Consider the following 12,932-nt stretch of genomic DNA (forward strand, 5'->3'; position numbering starts at 1 on the left):
CCTGCGGCGTATATGCGCTATCAGCGCGCCGGCGGGAGCATTCGGCCACCGCTGCTGCCGCCGCCGCCGGCGCCGCATCACGGAATTTATGCGTAACTAAGGGAACCACCTCTACAATGTAGACACCGAGCGACGCGGCGGATATCTAGTAAAGGAGGCATTGCCTGAACGAAAGGTGAGACATATATTTTTACCTTTCCTTGTATTTCAAACGCTTCGCTCGCTGCGTAGCTTCGATGACATTAAACACAGGCTTTGCGTCTTTAGGTTAACAACTTAGAAAATGCTGAAGGGACCATATTTTTCCAGAACATTGTATTATAATAGGGAGGTTGTTCCGTTTGCTCAAGAGCTAAAGAGCTAATCAATCAACTAAATATTTCATTAGTTAGCTCAATAGGTAATTTCTGTGTACGTGTAATATGGAGGATAAAGTTGTTGTCTGGTTGTGGTAGCTTTTCTTGTTGCACCCTTCTTAAGATTGACTACATATGCTTTTCCTCTGGCTATTCTGTATTGTATTGCTTCCGTGTTGTGTTATATCTCTCATTGTTCATTAATACGCTTGTAACCTGCAAGGGATGTCTGCACTTTGAATTCGTTATTACATTTTTTGCAGTGCAATAAACATTTCTTCATTCATGAGGTGTCTCTCTCATGTGCCTTCTTAAGAAGTTGAAGAGACAATAGAACCGCTAGTATTGCCTTGCCTGTAACGGTACTGGTAAAGCCAATGTAACTTCTTGAAGAATTAAATGTTGCCTTTAAAAGCATGAAATCAACTTGCTGAAAACGATATATTAAAATACACACCCTAACAAAGGAACAACAGCGTAGGAATACCGTGCGGATGTCCGTCACCGCGAGCAACGCATTCCACCGTTTAAACTGTCCGCTCATGTCGGTATTCAGGAAACAGAAACCGGAAGTTCGGGGGTTAGTCTTCCGTCTAGCCGCTCGGTGTGCTACACTCAATTATGTCGCTGGGTTATATGGTAGTGTACTCTATTTATAAGTGTTTCGTTTCTCTATGATGACATCACATACGTGGTTCGTCCCAAAACCTCTCGCAGTGAGTAAGCAAGGAGGTGGGAGGGTTAGCAGGGGTGCTGCTTTCTCCACTCTAAAGAACCCGGTTGACCTCTTGTACACCTCTAGTACGAGCCAGACTGCTGTGTGACAAGGCAGAAGTTGATGCATGTACTATTTGCGGCACCGATTTTGAATCCTTGACCAAATGAAAATTGACCAACAGACGGAACAAAGGATGAATGACAAGTTATTTTTTTTAAACTCCGCAAGAGTAGCGCGGAACTCTTGTATTAGAGAACTCGGCGTGTTTAAAATTTACATCCTAATCATAACATTCAAGAAGGTGTACATTCTCACATCTCGTAGGTAACCGACATTGTTCACATCAAACGAGCACTCATATGAGGTTTACGACACGTCAATTTCTAGCGTTAGATTAAGGTATAGACCCTCTAAAGACTAAAAAATGCATCCAGAGGCAACAGGACACCCTAAATAGCTTACTGCAATACTAGTTTCTACAACTTGGTTTTCAGTTTCGGTAAGTCGGTCCTGGGGTCCTCATGAGCGCATGATACCTAGCGATACTGCTATGCAACATCAGCAGACTTCTCTTTGTGTTATGAAACCTTAATCTCAATAACGCTAGCGATAATGTTTGGTGTTACGATACTCACATTAGTATCAAGCTAAAATATAGAATCACTGTCTCCTAATTTTCCATCTTGCTAAGTGATGTACTGGAGAGCCAAAAAAAAAGTGTGTAGTGGTGTTTCTCGGCTCTCGGAAATTTGGCAACGTTACTCAAATTTTGACAATACCTTACGCATACCCTTTGTTACGTTTCGCATACAACGCGCGGTAATGCCGGCGCGGATGCAACGGACGCCGGGGCTTTGTTCAAAGCGGCGGACATTTTGGCCCGTTCAACGACGCCGCAACGCCTACCCGCCAAGCGTGTCCAGGCGTGTTTCAGTGCCACGTGTCTTCGTGTGTGCGTGTGTGTGTGTGTGCCCTCGCTTGTCAAAGCGCGGCAGCCGGGGAGCGGAGTTCCCCGAATGAGGGGCCTGGAGGTCTCTCGGCTCAACCGCTCGCGCCGTCGTGGGCCCCTGCTGCGCCGTCCCGTGACCTTCATCCGGTGACCTTCCCTCCTTCCCTTTTGGACCGCGACGCCGAGAGTATAAGAGCAGCTGCCCCCGGACGCCAGGGGAGAGGCTCCGATTTGTACTATTGAGTTACGTGCTCTCCCGTCTCTCCAATTCGGTCGACCTGACCGGCCGCTCTTTTGCTATGTTAGAATAAACAAGTTGTTCTGTTACCAGTCTTCTCATGCTTTGCCGGGACCTTCGGATGCTTCCAGTGCCCCAGGCCGCCAGGCCAACGCTACCCTTGGGGCTTGCGACCCATTGGCAATAACGGGCGTCAGCACCGAGACCCCAACAACTCGGGCCAGCGGTGCGGTTCCAACATCTGGTTGCCAGCGGTGAGATCGCGACAACGGAGGCCAGCAGCGAAGAGATGCGGTTGACTGTATGCTGAGCAGCTCAACGACCATCCGGGAGCAGTGCAACGAGCCCTGTGTGATGACTGGTTGCCTGCAGCGGAACGACTGCGCTGAATTCTTGGCTGCGAGGTTTGGTGAGTGCGGGACTTTCTTCTTCTGAGTTTTGCCAGGCTTTTGTTAGTGTTAGAAACAGAGCTGGTAATTGTGGTTGTCGTTGCTACCGGGTTAGTTTGCGGCAAGACAATAGTAGGCAGTAGAGAAAGCAGCATTCAGAGCAGCCATGGATTTGAAGTCGTTGCGCAAACCGAAATTGTTGGAGCTTGCGAGAGAGTTGGGTCTGGATGTCTCAGACAAACTCAGAAAACCAGAACTGCTAAGGGCTATTCTTGAGTTAGAAGCTGAGGATGACGAGCTGTCGGAATGCCTTGAGACCATTGAGGAGAGGGAGGAGCAAAAAGAGAAACAGGAGCGCGAACGTAAAGAACAAAAAGAGAAACAGGAGCGCGAACTTAAAGAACAGAAAGAGAAAGATGAGCGCGAACGTAAAGAACAGAAAGAGAAAGATGAGCGTGAACTTAAAGAACAAAAAGAGAAAGAAAAAGAAGAGCGCGACCGTCAACACGCGTTGGAAATGAAGCGTCTCGAGGTAGAGATGGAACGCGCTCGTAATGGAAGTCAGGCACACGGTGCAGGAGAACGAGTATTGTTCAAAATGACTGACCTGATGAGGCCGTTTAAGCTTGGAGAGGACATTGGTTTGTTCCTGGTTAACTTTGAGCGAACGTGCGAGAAGCAGGGGTTCTCTCGGGAAACGTGGCCACAGCGCTTGCTCACTTTGCTACCCGGCGAGGCGGCCGACGTAGTCGCTCGCTTGGAGAGAGAGGAGGCAGAGGATTTCGACAAAGTGAAATCGAGTCTGCTAAAAAAGTACCGGCTGTCAGCGGAGGCGTTCCGTCGGAAGTTTCGGGAAAATGAGAAAGGCAAAAGTGAGTCATATACTGAGTTTGCGTACAGGCTTATGTCAAACATGCAGGAGTGGCTCAAAGAAGAGAAAGCGTTTGGTGACCACGAGAAAGTTCTGCAGTGTTTCGGGCTAGAACAGTTTTATAGTCGGTTACCTGAGAACGTGCGGTACTGGGTCTTGGATAGGCCAGACGTTAGTACGGTGGCTCGAGCCGCTGAGCTAGCCGAGGAGTTTGTGACGCGTCGGGCTCGCGGAGCTAAGGACGGTCAAAAGGGTGAATTTGGCTCCAAGTTTGAGAGGCCAAAGTTCACGCCCATGAGAGCAAAGGGGGACACACGTAGTTCGGATGCGAGTGAAAGCAGTCCGACCGAACGTACGGAGACGGCGGCAACCGAAGCCGAACGCAGAAGGCGGTTCGAGATGAGGCAAGCGCGCGTTTGTTATACGTGCCAGAAGCCGGGTCACTTTTCAGCGCAGTGTCCGACCGAACGTAAGGAGACGGCGGCAGCCGAAGCCGAACGCAGAAAGCGGTTCGAGGCGAGGCAAGCGCGCCTGTGTTATACGTGCTAGAAGCCGGGTCACTTTTCGGCGCAGTGCCCAGAAACAAAACCAAAAGTCGTGTTTTTTTCATTAGGCAGCACTGACGAGAACATCAAGCTTCTCGAGCCTTACATGCGAGACCTCCTCGTGAACGGGAAAGAGTGCCGAGTGCTTCGCGATACCGCAGCTACGATGGATGTAGTTCACCCCTCTTACGTAGAACCCGATATGTTCACGGGCGAGTGCGCATGGATCAAGCAAGCAGTGGAAGCTCATAGCGTGTGTCTGCCGGTAGCAAAAGTGCTTATTGAAGGACCTTTCGGAGCACTTGAGACGGAGGCCGCAGTGTCATCTATGCTGCCCCCCCAGTACCCGTACCTATTTTCGAACAGGTCCGATCACCTCCTGCGCGAGAAGGGGCTTTTGTTTGGTGAGGCTAGCGTTCAGGCCTTAACCAGATCGAAGGTTCGGGAGCTCGCTGCAAAGGCGGTAGTTGCGGGGCCGACGTTGTTGAATGATGAGAAAGGGTCAGAGGCGCAGCAAGCTAGTATTCAGAGCACGCCCGAACGGGATAAAATTGAGCCTGTAGCGTTAAAGGCACCAGATACTGGAGAGGAAATTCCCGATGCGGGAAAGTTAGAAGAGCTTCCGGTCGAGCTTCCGGGACTAGGCTCAGTGACGAACAGGAAAGACACCGATCAAGTCATTAGTGACTTAATAAGTAAAGCATCGCTGTCGCCTGAGCAGAAAACAGAACTACACCAGCTCTTACAAGAGTTTCAAGGTCTGTTCTCTGAGAGGCCTGGTAGGACTTCTGTCCTTACTCATGACATAGAACTTACCTCCCCAGAGCCAGTACGATCCAAGGCGTACCGGGTGTCACCCCGCCAGAGCGATATTATGGAGGCTGAGGTAAAGAAAATGCTACAGCTCGGTGTTATTGAAGCGGGTGAGAGTGATTATACCTCCCCTTTGATTTTAGTTGAGGTACCGGGCAAGGAACCTCGTCCTTGCGTCGACTACCGCAGGCTTAATTCCATCACTAAGGATCAAATTTATCCGATCCCTAACATCGAGGAGCGCCTTGAGAGAGTGAGTAGCGCTCAGTTTATTTCCACCCTAGATCTTGTCAGGGGTTATTGGCAGGTTCCACTTACAGAAGAGGCTAGTAGGTATGCGGCGTTCATTTCACCAATGGGGACATTCCGTCCTAAAGTTTTGAGTTTTGGTTTGAAGAACGCGCCATACTGCTTTTCAAGCCTCATGGATAAAGTGTTGCGGGGACAGCAAGAATTCGCTTTACCGTATCTAGACGACGTAGCGATATTCTCCGCATCCTGGCCTGAGCATATGGCGCACTTGCGGGCAGTGCTAACCCGCCTGCGCGATGCGGGCTTGACAGTCAAGGCTCCCAAGTGCCAGTTAGCACAGGCCGAGGTTGTCTACCTCGGACACGTGATTGGTCGGGGTCGTCGCCGCCCCTCTGAAATAAAGGTGGCCGCGGTGCGAGACTTCCCGCAACCGCGCACGAAGACCGATATTCGGTCGTTCTTAGGTGTCGCCGGCTACTATCAGAGGTACATCCCCAGGTACTCTGATATCGCGGCTCCCTTGACGGATGCTCTAAGAAAGACAGAGCCGCAAACAGTCGTCTGGGATGAGACGAAGGAAAGAGCTTTTAGCGCCCTAAAGAGCGCCCTAACAAGCCAGCCTGTGCTACGATCGCCCGACTACACAAAAGGGTTCGTTGTTCAGTGTGATGCTAGTGAGCGAGGCATGGGCGTTGTACTATGCCAACGGGAAAATGGAGAAGTAGAACACCCCGTCCTGTATGCTAGTCGTAAGCTGACGAGTCGTGAGCAGGCGTATAGCGCCACCGAGAAAGAGTGTGCGTGTATTGTGTGGGCCGTTCAGAAATTGTCATGTTACCTAGCCGGCTCGAGGTTTATCATTGAAACGGATCACTGCCCTCTCCAATGGCTGCAGACCATCTCTCCCAAAAATGGCCGCCTCCTGCGCTGGAGCCTCGCTTTGCAACAATATTCCTTTGAGGTGCGTTACAAAAAGGGGAGTCTCAACGGTAACGCCGATGGCTTAAGTCGAAGCCCCTAACGTGAGAATCAGCCTCAAAATTGCTTGTTACTGATGTTTTTCTTCCTGAGGCAGGATTTTTAGCTTATTGCTTTTGTATAGTGTTTCAAAGTGATGATGTGCTTTCTAGTGCAATTTTCCGATTTGTGGACGCGTTCTGAGTGCTGCTAAACTACTGTAAGGAACTAGGCAGCAGTATAAAAGGGGAAAGAGCCTGGCAGGGCTTAGTGAGGGTTGTGCCGTGCTTGCTGACTGAGCGGTTGACTTTCGGCGTAGTTCTAACGCTTGCCGGAAACGAGAACAAAATGTCAACTCTCCCGAAGTCACTTTGCAGTGTCCTGTGTGCACCTGAACGTGAGAACGAGGCCTTCTCTGTGCACTGCGCTCAAGAAACGCCAAAGGACGCCCGACTTCGGTTATGGGCATCATCGAGCGACATCCCTCCGGACAGCGGATGCAGTCCCCTGACCATCGGGATCTCCTTCCCCCGGCGGGGCGGTCTGTTACGTTTCGCCTACAACGCGCGGTAATGCCGGCGCGGATGCAACGGACGCCGGGGCTTTGTTCAAAGCGGCGGACATTTTGGCCCGTTCAACGACGCCGCAACGCCTACCCGCCAAGCGTGTCCAGGCGTGTTTCAGTGCCACGTGTCTTCGTGTGTGCGTGTGTGTGTGTGTGCCCTCGCTTGTCAAAGCGCGGCAGCCGGGGAGCGGAGTTCCCCGAATGAGGGGCCTGGAGGTCTCTCGGCTCAACCGCTCGCGCCGTCGTGGGCCCCTGCTGCGCCGTCCCGTGACCTTCATCCGGTGACCTTCCCTCCTTCCCTTTTGGACCACGACGCCGAGAGTATAAGAGCAGCTGCCCCCGGACGCCAGGGGAGAGGCTCCGATTTGTACTATTGAGTTACGTGCTCTCCCGTCTCTCCAATTCGGTCGACCTGACCGGCCGCTCTTTTGCTATGTTAGAATAAACAAGTTGTTCTGTTACCAGTCTTCTCATGCTTTGCCGGGACCTTCGGATGCTTCCAGTGCCCCAGGCCGCCAGGCCAACGCTACCCTTGGGGCTTGCGACCCATTGGCAATAACGGGCGTCAGCACCGAGACCCCAACAACTCGGGCCAGCGGTGCGGTTCCAACACCTTGCTAGGCTCTTTTGTTACTTTTGATCTATGGGTTTAGACAAAGCATGCAGAAATCCTCGAAGATAGTAAATTAGCAAGCCTCCTTTCTAAATAATGCTCGGTTGGACACCAAAGTGAAATATTCTTTTTACAATTGCTTGAAATATATTAGTGTGATAATATTACTATAAATATAAGCCATATGCGACAGGCACCGTGTTACACGTGCTATACAACGTCACACCTGACACCGAAATGCCCATGGTTTGAGTTTACGAGCTTTGCACTGAGTGCACATCAATTTCGGGCCAGAAATTTCAGTACGAAATACGGGACGGATCGTTCACCCGGAAATAGAGGACGCCAAATGCCTCCACATTTATAGGATTTAGAGTTATTTACGGCAAGTTACCTTTATTAGAATATAATGCAAATATTTACCAAAAAGAGCACCGATTACCCGTGAAATTGAATTATACGCCCCTCTATAAGAGTTGGCGCAATAACCAAATCATGAGTTTTCGGTAAAATTTATTTCGTTGCCGTGGTTTAGCTAGTATAGGAAGTACTAGTACTAATCGGATTTGTCTAATCCCTTTGCTTATGGGCTCAGATATTATATGTGGATTTATGTGTGACGCTTTACATTTGTAAATTATAAAGAATCACTTTTTAAAACATAACAATGCAGCATATTTCTGCGCACACGAGTAATCAATGTGAATCGAAACATTGTGCAGACTATTTTGTTCAAGTATGGCACTGCAAGGTCTCAAAACTGTTCCAAGCTGGTCTCAAAATTTGGGCAACTGTTTGTTAGCTATCATCCCCACGCAAGCTGAAACGCAGCTCTCGTAGACATTGGGACCCACCTTCTCTCTCATAATTTTTTGAAGGAAACTTAACAACCGAAAGTCCGCCGGAGGACACTTTTGTACAAATTCTTCGGCAGACGCAGGGAGCGGCGATAGCGGCAACTTCCAAGGAAGTAGAACAAAGTTCTCCCACTGGTAAGACGACGTGAGGTATTTCGAGCCTGATGTATATCCTTGCACTGCCTTTTTGAAAATGACGATATACTCGGATTGCCGCGTCTCACGTATCCTGGGATCATTTGCGAGACCAGCCTCCGAGAGGGCTAGGATTGGTAATTGGGTGTGTCCAATGAAAAGGCTAAATTTGCACAGACGCTGCAGAATACCGGCGTAGTTGCATTGCATAATTAAGGGCAATTATGAACGGCCGAATGGCGCAGTTGGGCGAGAAATTTCAATTATGTAACGAAGGGTATGTGGAAGTAGAAAAGGGTGTTACTGACGCAAGAGACGGGACTGCTACCAGCATATCCTTCGTTGAACTCGCAGGCACCACCGCGAAGGTCGAACACAGCGCCGTGAACAAAGCGTATAATTTGTTGCCAGTTTTCGTGCTAACTGCTTCCAAGTGGTACTTGAGGCAGATTCACTGCTGCTGCGTAGGAGCGCTGTTGGAACTCTTTTCGAACATGTTCTTCTGCGGCGCTGACCAGTTGCGTTGGCTCAATGACTTCTTTTGTCCGTTTTAGAGGAGGAAAATTATACGTGTACTTTCTTTCCAAACAATGTAGTTGTGACTCAATGGCCGGGTTCTTCTTCTTGGATGGTGCGACTGCATCCTTCAGATACAAGACAAACATCTTATTCCTTCGCTGAGAAGCTGTCCGTTCAGGACATCGGCGACAACTAGCTGGGTGGTTGCCGCCGCACTTTGCACGAACAAAAATTGCTTTATTTGCGCACATCTTAAAGTCATGAGGCCCCCACAGCACTCACATCTCCTCTCCCCACGTCAGTACTTTGCTACATGTCCGAAGCGATGACACTAAAAACAGCGTGGTGACGTCTGCAAGCAGTCCACCAAATCAGGCCTCGTAAAATAGTGGTTAAACTTTCCTGAGCGCTCAGAATATGGAGCAAATGTGAGAACGACAGAGTCAGTGCTCCTTGACTCCCATTCAAATAACGAGGTTTGAACCCGACGGATGATCCTGCGCGCGTGGCATACTTCCTGGAGTCTCAATTAGTTGAGCAGCTGTTCGGCGACAGTCCTGTTTCCTGACCTCAAAACGCGCCGTTATAACCATGTTTCATAGAGCCAGCAACCAACTAGCCAATGTACATCTGTTAGTACCTCTTCATCAGAGTACCATTTTGGAACTCCTATAACAATGCAGGTGCTTTTCATATATCTCCGTTGGACATATCATAAGAAGCCAACGAACAAAAACACCAAGGACAACACAGGGGAAGTTACTTGTACTTACTAATTGGAATAAATCAATTATAAATTAATTGAACAGAGAGGATGAAAAAACGACTTCCCGCCGGTGGCGAACGATTAGAGGTCTTTGCGTGCGGATACGTGGGATCACTACGATACATTGAGAACTTCGAATGGGCACCTGGATTCAGTTAATTGTGAACCGGCGGAAGAGCAGCACGTGGAAATGACTCGAGAAAGGCTTCAGGAAATCTTGACATGACAGCTTCTCGGTTCTTGCTTTTGTTGTGAAGGCTAGTTGTCTCACTCTTCAGTGGCTTCAACGAGATGTGGCAGAGTAGTGTGTTGCCGAAATTTCTAGCCGCCAATAGTGGCAGTTCCAAATGTCGCCCTTTGGTATTGCCTGGCATCAATCTCTTCCCTTCCAGAATGAGGCCGGCATGTCTTGCAGTCACTTTTTAGAACTTCTACAGCTTTATCTTAATTTCAACTTCATCACTTGGGATAACCAATGTTTCTTGCAGAAGAGCGGAGTTTGTATTGGCTCTTGGTCCCATCCTTAGTGACTTGTCTTTATCCTGTTTAGACCGTGCCATTTCACTACAAGTGCAAGACAGTACAGTTTTTCAAATAGTTAGATACGTTGATGACTTTTTAATTTTCATTGACTGCTCTTCTGATGCCTTCGTTCTAGAAACAAAGAAAGCGTTAGAAACGTCCCAGAAGTGCTTAGTTCCCCTTCAAGCTACTCACGAGGTTCTGGTAAAGAGGTCTCCTCGCTTTCTTGATCTTCGCCTGAGCTTTTAGCACAGCGACTTGTGTTGGTCGTATGAGCCATGGGCCAACAAGCTACTTGTGCCATATACGTCCGCACACCCTAAGCCTGTTAAGCGGGAATTATCAGTTTGTATTTCAAGAATGCCCTTAGCAAGCCTTGCTGGTATGTAGTGGACCTAAGTTTTGAAAAGAAAACTCGACGTTTGTCCTTGGCTGGATGTCCAAAGTTGGTGCAAGTGCCTCTCACGGAACGTATTTTACGAGAAGCGCGATCCAGCACGCAGAAGTCAGTTGCCGATGCCCCTCCCGACAAACGCCTAAATAAAAGGTTATACCTTACATGCACGGGATATCCCGTAATATGGAAAAGATGTCCCAAAAGGCGAACGTAACCGTAGCATTTCTGCTCCCAACAAGCTCGGCAAGCTTTGCAGGTGGACGCATCGAAAGGACGTCCGGTCCGATAAGGGCAGAAACATCACCGCGATAAGTTTGTCGAGTGTGTCCACCGGGTGATTTACAACCTCGAACTTTCCTGTGGCGTTGACTCCATGATCGGCTCCGCGAACACAGCAACAACGTAAAGAAATGGCACCCGTAGGTTCTTGGCGATTCATTGTCGCGATCATGGATGCAAACCTATCGAGAACGAAGGCACGATTGTGTCCCGTGCCAGGACACAGTTTATCCGTGAAATAACTGAAGCGCAGATGATCGCAAAACTGGGTGATAAATGTCTTAGCTTCCCTTCACTGGCTCTCACAGAAAAGAACTAATTTTCTTCGAAGCGGCATCACATGACCCGTAACTATGTAACACGAATACGCAGTTCATTTTCATGTAAGCGCATGCCCAGTCTAGACTGCTTCACATGCAGAAAACCGATTCAGTGGTACAGTAAACTTAGTTGAAAGTTTGCGCTTGGTGTGTCTTATCTTAAACCCGTGTCGTTTTTTGCTGCGCAATATTACTTTAGTGACAATCACTTCCATTGTCCGGGTTACCAGTGATGCCCTTTGCAAATTTCAGTTTTTGGAATCTTTGCGGCTTTTGATAGAACTAGATGCTCCTGAATCTACTTCCATAGGTAGACTTCAACCGTCATTGCTTACGATGATAACAAACTTAGCACAGCCACCGGCAACTTGGCTGATAACATATAAGTCGTCTTATTCTCTATACACCGGGCTGTCGGCATCGCCGAGCTGATTATGAGCTTGGTCGCTATTCTTCGCACGGTACGCTTTGGTCAGGTGCCCTTTTCTCGAACAGCTAAAGCATGCTGCGTTCTTAAGGTTACGACGATACACAGTGTGTTTTTCAAAGCATAGAAAACAATGCCTTTGTGCACGAGTACTTGACGCTCCTTAGCCTTTATTCGCCCTTGCGAATTTCATCGGTGTCACGCGTACTTTCATCATTATGCCGGGAACTTCTTGTCGAGGTTTACTCATTGCCCTCTTGCAGCTTCTTCCGCCGTCTCTGCCAAGTTGTAGGCCGCCTCGAACATCAGTTTTTTTTCACCAACAACCATTGCTGTGCAACATTGTCAGAGATTCCAAAGACCAATCTATCACGCAGAATCTCTTCTCATGGGAAGCGTTCCTCGGTATAGTGGCAGGTCGTGGCTAGGTCTGGCAAGGCGCTCACGCCGTAGGTAACAGATTCGCGGTCGCTTTGGTCTCTCTGAGAAGACGTACATGAAATATGGTGGCGATGGATTGGTATTGACGTGCTCACTCACGGCGTCGCCATTGCCTTGTAGTGCACTTTGTTTTAGTTGAGGCTTGACGAGGGTTGCGATCAGGGTGTATGTTTATTATCCACAGTAGCTCAGCAATGATGCCCGTTTATTGGTGTCCTCCTTCCACTTGTTCGCTGCATAACTCAATCCCCTCCACGTATTCCTATCAAGATTTGCTGGTCCTTTTTGACTCAGCGACACGGCCAACGATAATAATTATGTCGCTGCCAGTACCAGCAGAGCCACAGGTTCAATCATGGTCATTGCTACTGTTACATCAGATGCAGGAGAAATAGAGCGAGAGAGAGAAGGAGAAATGGAAGACAGGAAAGGCTGGGAGGTTAACCAGACGCACGTCCGGTTTTTCTACCCTGCGCTGGGGAAGGGGGTATGGTGATGAAGAGAGAGAGGAGAGAAAGAGCACAGCTTCACGCACAGTGGAAGCTTCGCACCGAGTAGAAATTCACTACTGCCGCAAGACTGGCTTATTCAATGAAATACATTATATTATACACAGTGGTGCCGTTGTTTGTCGGTGCGATTGATGAGGAGTGTTGTACTTGTGCTGAGGCGCTATCAGAAACGAGATCGGAATTCGTGCAGCAGGAGCAATGACCCCGTTAACGTAACGTGAGCGAGAAGGTAACTGTGAAAGAGGCTGATTCTTCGATCGGCAGAATAAGGAAAGACGGTACATGCTTTAAGCGAACACTACATAATTGTGGTTTTAGATTAGTTTCGAGGGAACCCGTTTAATTGGCACGAGTGGAATAATCAAGAGAGGTCGCACAAGGTAGCGCGACAGTCCTCGGTGCTCTGTGTCTTCTTATACATTTTGAAGTGGTCAGTGTTATAGAAAAGTAAAGCATTCCAGATTTCTGAGGAAACGTCATTCATGAAACTG

This window comes from Dermacentor andersoni, chromosome 7 (assembly GCF_023375885.2).
Source record: "Dermacentor andersoni chromosome 7, qqDerAnde1_hic_scaffold, whole genome shotgun sequence".
Classification (NCBI taxonomy): Eukaryota; Metazoa; Arthropoda; class Arachnida; order Ixodida; family Ixodidae; genus Dermacentor; species Dermacentor andersoni.